Raw genomic sequence first — 7274 nt, forward strand, 5'->3', positions numbered from 1 at the left:
AGAGCCGTGAGGCGGGCGAGCAAGGAGACACCAGGTGCCCGGGGCCCGCCTGAGCCCAGATGGCCAGTCTGCCCGGCCGCCTCCTGCCGCCCTGTGCCCCGCGGGCCAGCGGGGTCCTCAAGGGAGCCCCGCAGGAGGGCTTCCGTCTGGGGCTCCGCGTAGACGGGCTGCGCCCCGCGTCTCACGCGAGCGAGGCCTGCCCGGAAGCCCCTTCCAGGGGCGGGGCGGCCCCCTCCCACGCGCGCCCCGCCAGCCGCCCTCCTCACCAGGCCGGCTCCCCGCGGTCCCCGCCCTCCGCCACGATCTTGTCCAAGGCGTTCAGGACGGCTTCCAGGTTCCCCTCCGCCTTGATTTCGGAGATTTCGTCCTGGAGGGAAGTGCCCGCCGTGAAAACACGCCCAGCGCCCAGGGCACGTGGTGGGATGCGGGCGAGTTCCCGTTCTGTGCCGCCCGCCCCCTCCCCTCCGCGCGGCTTTTGTACCGAACAGCAGAAAGTGTAACATGGAAAACATCTGGAAAGAGCCTGCCCGTGACCCTCGATGCCACAGCCCCGGGCCCAGTGCACCCCGAGCTGTGACAGATACAGCTGGTCCCCCTGGAGCATGCCAGGGGTGTGGGGACAGAGCCCGCGAGAGGGATCGCGGCCACTTAAAGACCGGAGCGCGGTGTCCTGTCCTGTGCTCTCTGTCGGACGCAGTCCCACCGAACTCAACAGTGTAAGTGCCCCTCCCGGGCCAGGGACTGGACATGAAGACCAGAGGCCCCAGCGGACAGACCGCAAACACAGTCACAGCTCCGGAGGACGGAGGGCAGGGGTGTCAGGTGCCTGTCCTCGGAAGGAAGGGACGGCGGCCACCGTGGCCCGACCACCGGGGGCCCCGCCTGCAGGATCCACAGCAGCGCTGCCTGCCGGGCTCCCTGCCACTCACCCACACAGATGTCTGCAGCTGGGTTATAAACCTGTCATAGACCCGCCGCGTCATCTCAGGCTGCAGCTGGTAGAGGCGCTGGTAGCAATCAGCGAATCTCTGGAAGCTGGCGGGAAGGGGGGCCAGCCCTCAGCACCTGCCGGCGCGCCCCCGCCGCCCCCAGCAGGGCTCCGGCCTGACCGCTCCTCCTCTCCGCAGCGCCCCAGCGGAGCCCAGCCTCCCCTCACGGGCGGGCCCCTTGGTGCAGCTGTGGTGCATCGAAGCACCGGGGTGGGGGCTTGCGAAGCCCCCGTTTCCAGCCAGCTCCCAAGTGACGCTGTGTGGGCAGCGGTCCCGGAGAAACTCTGGCCGCCCCAGGCCCCTTGCTGGGCTGGATTAGGACTGGAACTGTGGCCTCTGGGAGGGGTCCCCTTCCTCCTCAAAGGAGCCACCCAGGAAGGAACTGATGTCCTTTCTGTAGGATGCGACTGCATCCAGGTGATGTGTCCAGCCCCCCGCCACTGCGAGGGTCCCCGGCCTGAGAGTCAGTGCCCTCAGGAGGCAGAAGGGAAGGAGAGGAAGAACTGGAGCCTCTGAGGACACAGTCAACCTGCTGAAGCCGCCACGCTAGAGTCGCAGTGCCTCGGGGCTGCTCCGGCCGGGGTGCCCGGGACATTCCCCCGGCCCTCGCGTGCACACGGCCCAGTAAGTTACGGAAGCCTCTGCCTCCTCTCCCCTCCTCGATTTCCTGTCTCTACCTTCCCCCTCAGGCTCCTGCCCTTTTGCGTATGTCCGAGCTGGGCGCCCGCGGCTGCTGGGCCGGGCGGGGGAGAGGCCACACGGCCCGGGAGCTCCTGGCAGGGAGATGGCAGCAAACACAGAAACTCGTGTGAACGTGGTGACGGCCACCGTGGAGGATGCTTTGAAGGAAAAGGGTCACGTGCTGGAAATGTCATAGGGACGGCCATTAAGCTGGGGACGGCTGGGGGGGGGTTCAGTGACAGCCCGATGGCGCGGTGTTCAATGACCTGCGGGAAGTGTCCGCGCCGGTGACCACGCAGCACGCAGAGGCCCGCATCTGTGCCGGTCCGGATGTCCGGCCATGCTGGGCCCGGGCCCCGGGGAGCCGGTGCACGGCAGGGACTCGCTGCTGGCCCTTGGGCCCCCCACCCTGTTCTGCCCCCGAGCAGGGTCTGTGACACAGGTGACAAGTGAGGGTGCACGGAGGCTTGCAAGGGCCAGGCGTCACCTCCTGGGGACCTGTGGGCCTGCTGTGGAGCACGATGCTGGCTGCACAGTTACATAACCCGGCAGGAAGTCATGTTAAAAACAAGGCACTAACCACTCAAAACACACGCTTCCTACCCTTCCACCCGGGGCCCTTGCCCAGAGGCTGCTGCCATGGCCCGTGAAGCGCTCTGTGAAGGCCTGCACCCCTCCCATCTTTCCGCAGCTCTAGCAGGCTGCGAGGCCCCGGCGGCCCCTCTTCGGGAGGGACCGTCCTCTCCCTGGTGGGGGGGGGGGGGAACGCATGGGACACCGGGGCACCCTGGAGGCAAGGAACGGACGACCGGCCGCCCTCACCACGCCGTCTGGCTCACGAGGGATGTGGAGGGACGCAGGACGCCTGGCCAAGCGGGGCTGGAACCGAACCGGGTAATTGTGGCTTGAAGTGGGTGCAGCCCGGACACCGGAGCTCCTGCTCCCCCCGCCCCCGCCGGACGGCAGAGGGTCTGAGCTGGGCCTCTGGCGCCGCGGGGGACGAGCTCACAGATCCCCGGACACAGAGCGAAGGCGGCCAGATGGGAGGCCGGGGGTCCCTGCTTTGTTCCTCCCAGGTTCTCTGCGACAGAGACGCCGTGCCCGCTGCAGACACCAAGGCTGCGGCATGCGCGCAGAGCAGCGGTGGCCCCCAGAGGTGCAGTCACACCCGCAGCCTCTCAGAGACACGAGGCAAGCGGTGTCCCCCCCCCCCCCCCGCCTCGTGTGGAGGGCGCTCCGAACCCCTTCCCTCGGAGCAGCGCGAGCCTCGGGCACCACGTGGGCCACCTCGGGGCCAGGACCCGCTCCCCCTCCCGCTGCCGGTGCCTGCGCCCACCTTCATCCAACCCCACCCCGTCGCCAGGAACTCCTGGCGTGGGCCTGGGAATGGTGTCAATGCCCTTGTGAACTTCTGGAAAAAAACTCTCGGGGGGAAGCGGGAAGAGTGAAGCATTGTAGAAACACTGGGGCCATGCGGCCCCCTGCCCCAGAGTCAGATTTTGTCTTGTCGTATAAACTACTGTCCCTGTGGGCAGGGGCGCCATCCGCAACATCACTGGGGCCTCCAGGGTGTCCAGAGGGGTGGTCGCCCTGCAGACCAGGCGCCGGGGCTGAGGGACGGCCTGCCCCCCCACCTCCCCACCCGGACCCCAGGCCGCAGGGCAGGAGGGCCCCCTCATGAGCTTCCCCATGGTCTCTCTGCCAAGCCCCCCTTTGCCCTCTGTCGGAATGGTCTCCTGGTCTTGGCCTTCCAAGGGGACACAAGGGACCACCTAGCTATGGGCTGGGCACCGTGCACTGGTTCTGAGGACTCCCAGCCTGTCCTTTTGTCTGGGTTCAAATCCTAATCCTACCTCTACCACTCATCTGATGAGTAATCTCTGACAATTTCTTTACCTTTACAAGCCTCAGTCTCTGCCTCAGTCAAATGGGAATAACTAGATCTATGTATATGTACCGTGCCTAGCACATGGAAAAGCTCCATGTTAGCCACAGTTATTATTTTTTTAATTAAAAAAATATTTTTGAGAGAGAAAGAGAAAGAGAGCGCGAGTGTGGACAAGCAGGGGAGGGGCAGAGAGAGAGGGAGACCCAGGGTCCGAAGCAGCTCCAGGCTCTGAGCTGTCAGCACACAGCCTGACACGGGGCTCGAACTCACAAACCACCGGATCATGACCTGAGCCGAAGCCGGACGCTCAGTCCACTCAGCCCCCAGGTGTCCCTGGCCGCCGTATTATTACTAATCCCAAAAGAACCGTCCCCAGCCCCCCTCAGAAGTGTCCGACAGCAACTGGGCTTCCCGAGCTGAGCCGTCGCCTCCCCGGCAGGAGGCAGGTGCTTGGTAAACGCACCCGGTGGCAACCCTACGGCGGGAACAACCCACTGGCCCACTACAGAGAAAAGGCTAAACTGTGCCCCCTCCCAAAGGGTGACATTTGTCACCAATGAAAGTTTCTTTTTCAATACAGAGAGGACTAAATTAGTTTTAACCTAGTTTTTCTCTTACATTTCTTTTAAAGTTAACTTTTAAGTAATCTCTGTGCCCAACGTGGGTCCTGACCTCGCCACTCTGAGCCAGCTGGGTGCCCCTCTCGGAAATTCTGAGGCACACTGGTTTTGAACTCCATGTCACTTACTGCACTAAAAACTCAGTGCAAACTGAGTTCTCAATTTTAAAAGTTTAACTCTGAAAAAAAATTGGCTGCAAAATATTTAAGCCTAGAGGCCAGCCCTCGAGGTGTGTCACCCAGCCTCTGCCAGCGCCTGTGCGCGGAGCGGCCACCAGAGGGCGCGCGGCCCCGGCCCAGGGGGCGCAGGAGCGGCCGCGCCGCGCTGCGGACCGAGGGCCCGCCCCCACCCCCAGGCGCCTTGCAGCCCGTCCTGGGTCCCAGTCCGGGATTGACGGTGGCTGCGGCAGAAAGTCATCCTGTAAAAATTAATCTTAAGGGTTAGACTGGCTCAGGTGGAGGAGGTGCTTCATCACGACCCTTCATCTCGGGGAGTTCGAGGCCCCCTCTGGGTGTAAAATTACTTAAAAATTTATTTTTGGGAGACAGAGACTGAGCGCCAGTGGGGTAGGGTCAGAGAGAATGAGACAGAATCCGAAGCAGGCTCCAGGCTCTGAGCCGCCAGCAGAGAGCCTGACACGGGGCTGGAACTCACAAGCTGTGAGGTCATGACCTGAGCTGAAGTCAGAAGCTCAACCAACTGAGCCCCCCAGGCGCCCCGTAAAGATTACTTTTTTAAAATCTTTTAAAAAAACACACACACAAAATAAAAATCTTAATTGTAATTAGGTCTTTAGGTTTGGGGGCCCCTTGGGCTAACCTAACCTTTTATTACTTGGATTCTTTGGCAATTATTAAAAGCTTAATAGTGAGAATCTGAAATTGTGATACTTTTTCTGGAAAAGGCCTTTTTTCCTATATGATTTTTGTTTTATTTTAGAGAGGGTGTGCGCGGGAGGAGGGGGAGGACAGAGGGAGAGAGAATCTTGAGCAGGCTCCACGCTCAGTGGGGAGCCCACCGTGGGGTTCCATCCTGTTGAGATCATGACCTGAGCCAAAGTCCAGAGCCAGATGCGCAAGCCACTGAGTCACCAGGCGCCCCCGAAAGGGACGCCTTCTGATCTGACAGACATTTGAATGCGGACAAAATCTTCCATCCAGATAACTGCACAACAGACCCCGTTACCCACGGGGACATGTCCCCAGACGCCCCGTGGGTGCCCGAAGCTGCAGATGGCACCGAACCCTAGGTACACGATGCCCTCTTCCTGTACCTACACACATAGGTAGGTTCGTATGATAGTTTTACTTATAAATTAAGCGCCGTAAGAGACGCCCAGCAGCGTAAGAATAGTCGCTCTATGAAGCGTCCCAGAAACAGCGCTGTGATGCGGTACATGAACGCAGTCTCTCTGCCTCTCAGTATCCTGTGTCATAACTGTTTCGTGGTGGGACAGAGGGACTGGGGCCCCCGGGGGGGGGTGGGGGCGGGATGGCTGGGCCTGGAGTCACTGGCCACAGGCCACCCCAGGACCGCACGGGCCATGACAAAGCCGGGGGCGCCTCCAGGGCGCGGGGCGGGCTCTTCCCGGTGTCAGGGCGGTTGAGAGGTCCGGTGTCCTGCTTGTGGCCAGGACTTCAGTCACCAGATGGAGGTGGGGAGAGTCAATGACCCAGCGGGCTCACACCTCTCCCAAGGGCCTCAGCCGCCCAGAGCCTCAGGGACAGGTGCAGGCCTGCCTGCGGGGAGGGCGCTGCCGAGGGTGGGGGTCTGGGCCACGAGGAGGGCTGTCTTAGTCCGTGACCGCACTGTGCTCGCTCTCCTGGATGAAACGCCTCTGTGACGAGGCGGAGGATGGAGGCCGCAGACTGCTGGGCCACTCCTGACGGCGAGCCGAAGTCAGAGGGAGGAGCCTGCTTCCGGACCGTGAGGATGGTGAGGGACTGCCACGGTGGAAAGCAACTCTGGACAGGGGACTACTGTGTTCATTTATTCATTTGACAAACACCGAGCACTAAGCCTCGCCAGGCCCAGCCCCAGAGCCCCCGGGGCACTGTAGAGGGTCAGTAAGTATTTGCACACGAATAAATGGAGGACATACAGCCAACAGCAAGTGGGGCCTGTGGAGAGGGGAGAGGAGGACATGAACAAGGGGGGGGTGTTTAATAAACAAGGGAGGAGCCCTGCCTGGACACCTCAGGCTGGTGTGCCAGGGCGGGTCCATAAAAATAATTACAAATTAGGGGCGGCTGGGGGGCTCGGTCAGTTAAACACCTGACTTGGCTCAGGTCACCATCTCGCTGCTGGCGGGTCCAAGCCCTGCAGTGGGGCTCTGTGCTGACAGCTCAGAGCCTGGCGCTGCTTCGGATTCTGTGCCTTCCTCTCTCTGTTCCTCTCCCACTCACACTCTGCCTCTCAAAAATGAATAAATGTTAACTTTTTTATTACAAATCACTTCATCAAATTTATTACTCCAAAAACTACGTCTGGCATGAACAGGCTGTCCCCTGCCTTCCCAGAGGGCCTCTGCCAGTTCCTAGAAGGCCCTGGCCACCTCAGGGCCTTTGCACAAGTTGTCTCCCTTGCCAATGAGCTTTTTGCCTAGTTCTTCAAGGGCTGGTTCCTTCTCATTCTTCCGGCTCAGCGTCACCTGGTCATAGCGGGCTCCCTTCCCCAACGCCACCCTCCGTCGGTACCTCCTCAAGCCCACTGATTATTGTTTCCCGCAGGGGGCGCAGACACCGAGCCAGGCCCTCGTCGGCCCTGCCGCGTCCCCAGCTCCTGCCACCGCGGCCGGCACACGGCGGGCACCCGAGCGTTCGCTGAGCCAACCAGTGAACGGAGGAGCGATCGCAAGGGGCAGGGCTAAGGTGCGGGCCGGGAGGCGAGGCGAGGACGGGGGTCTTGGAGGGATCGGAGCGCGCGCAACCCCCGAACCCCTGCCAGGGCGGCCCGTCAGCCTCAGCCCTGCCCGCCCAGGACACGGTGCGACCGGCGGGTACCAGCCGGGGAGGAAGGCAGCGCCCCTCCCGCAGGGACAGCCCGCACTCCCGGGCTCCCCTTGTTTGCCGCGCCCGGGGCGCCCCTCCGCCCCCC

The sequence above is a fragment of the Suricata suricatta genome, chromosome 3 (assembly GCF_006229205.1).
Source record: "Suricata suricatta isolate VVHF042 chromosome 3, meerkat_22Aug2017_6uvM2_HiC, whole genome shotgun sequence".
Lineage (NCBI taxonomy): Eukaryota > Metazoa > Chordata > Mammalia > Carnivora > Herpestidae > Suricata > Suricata suricatta.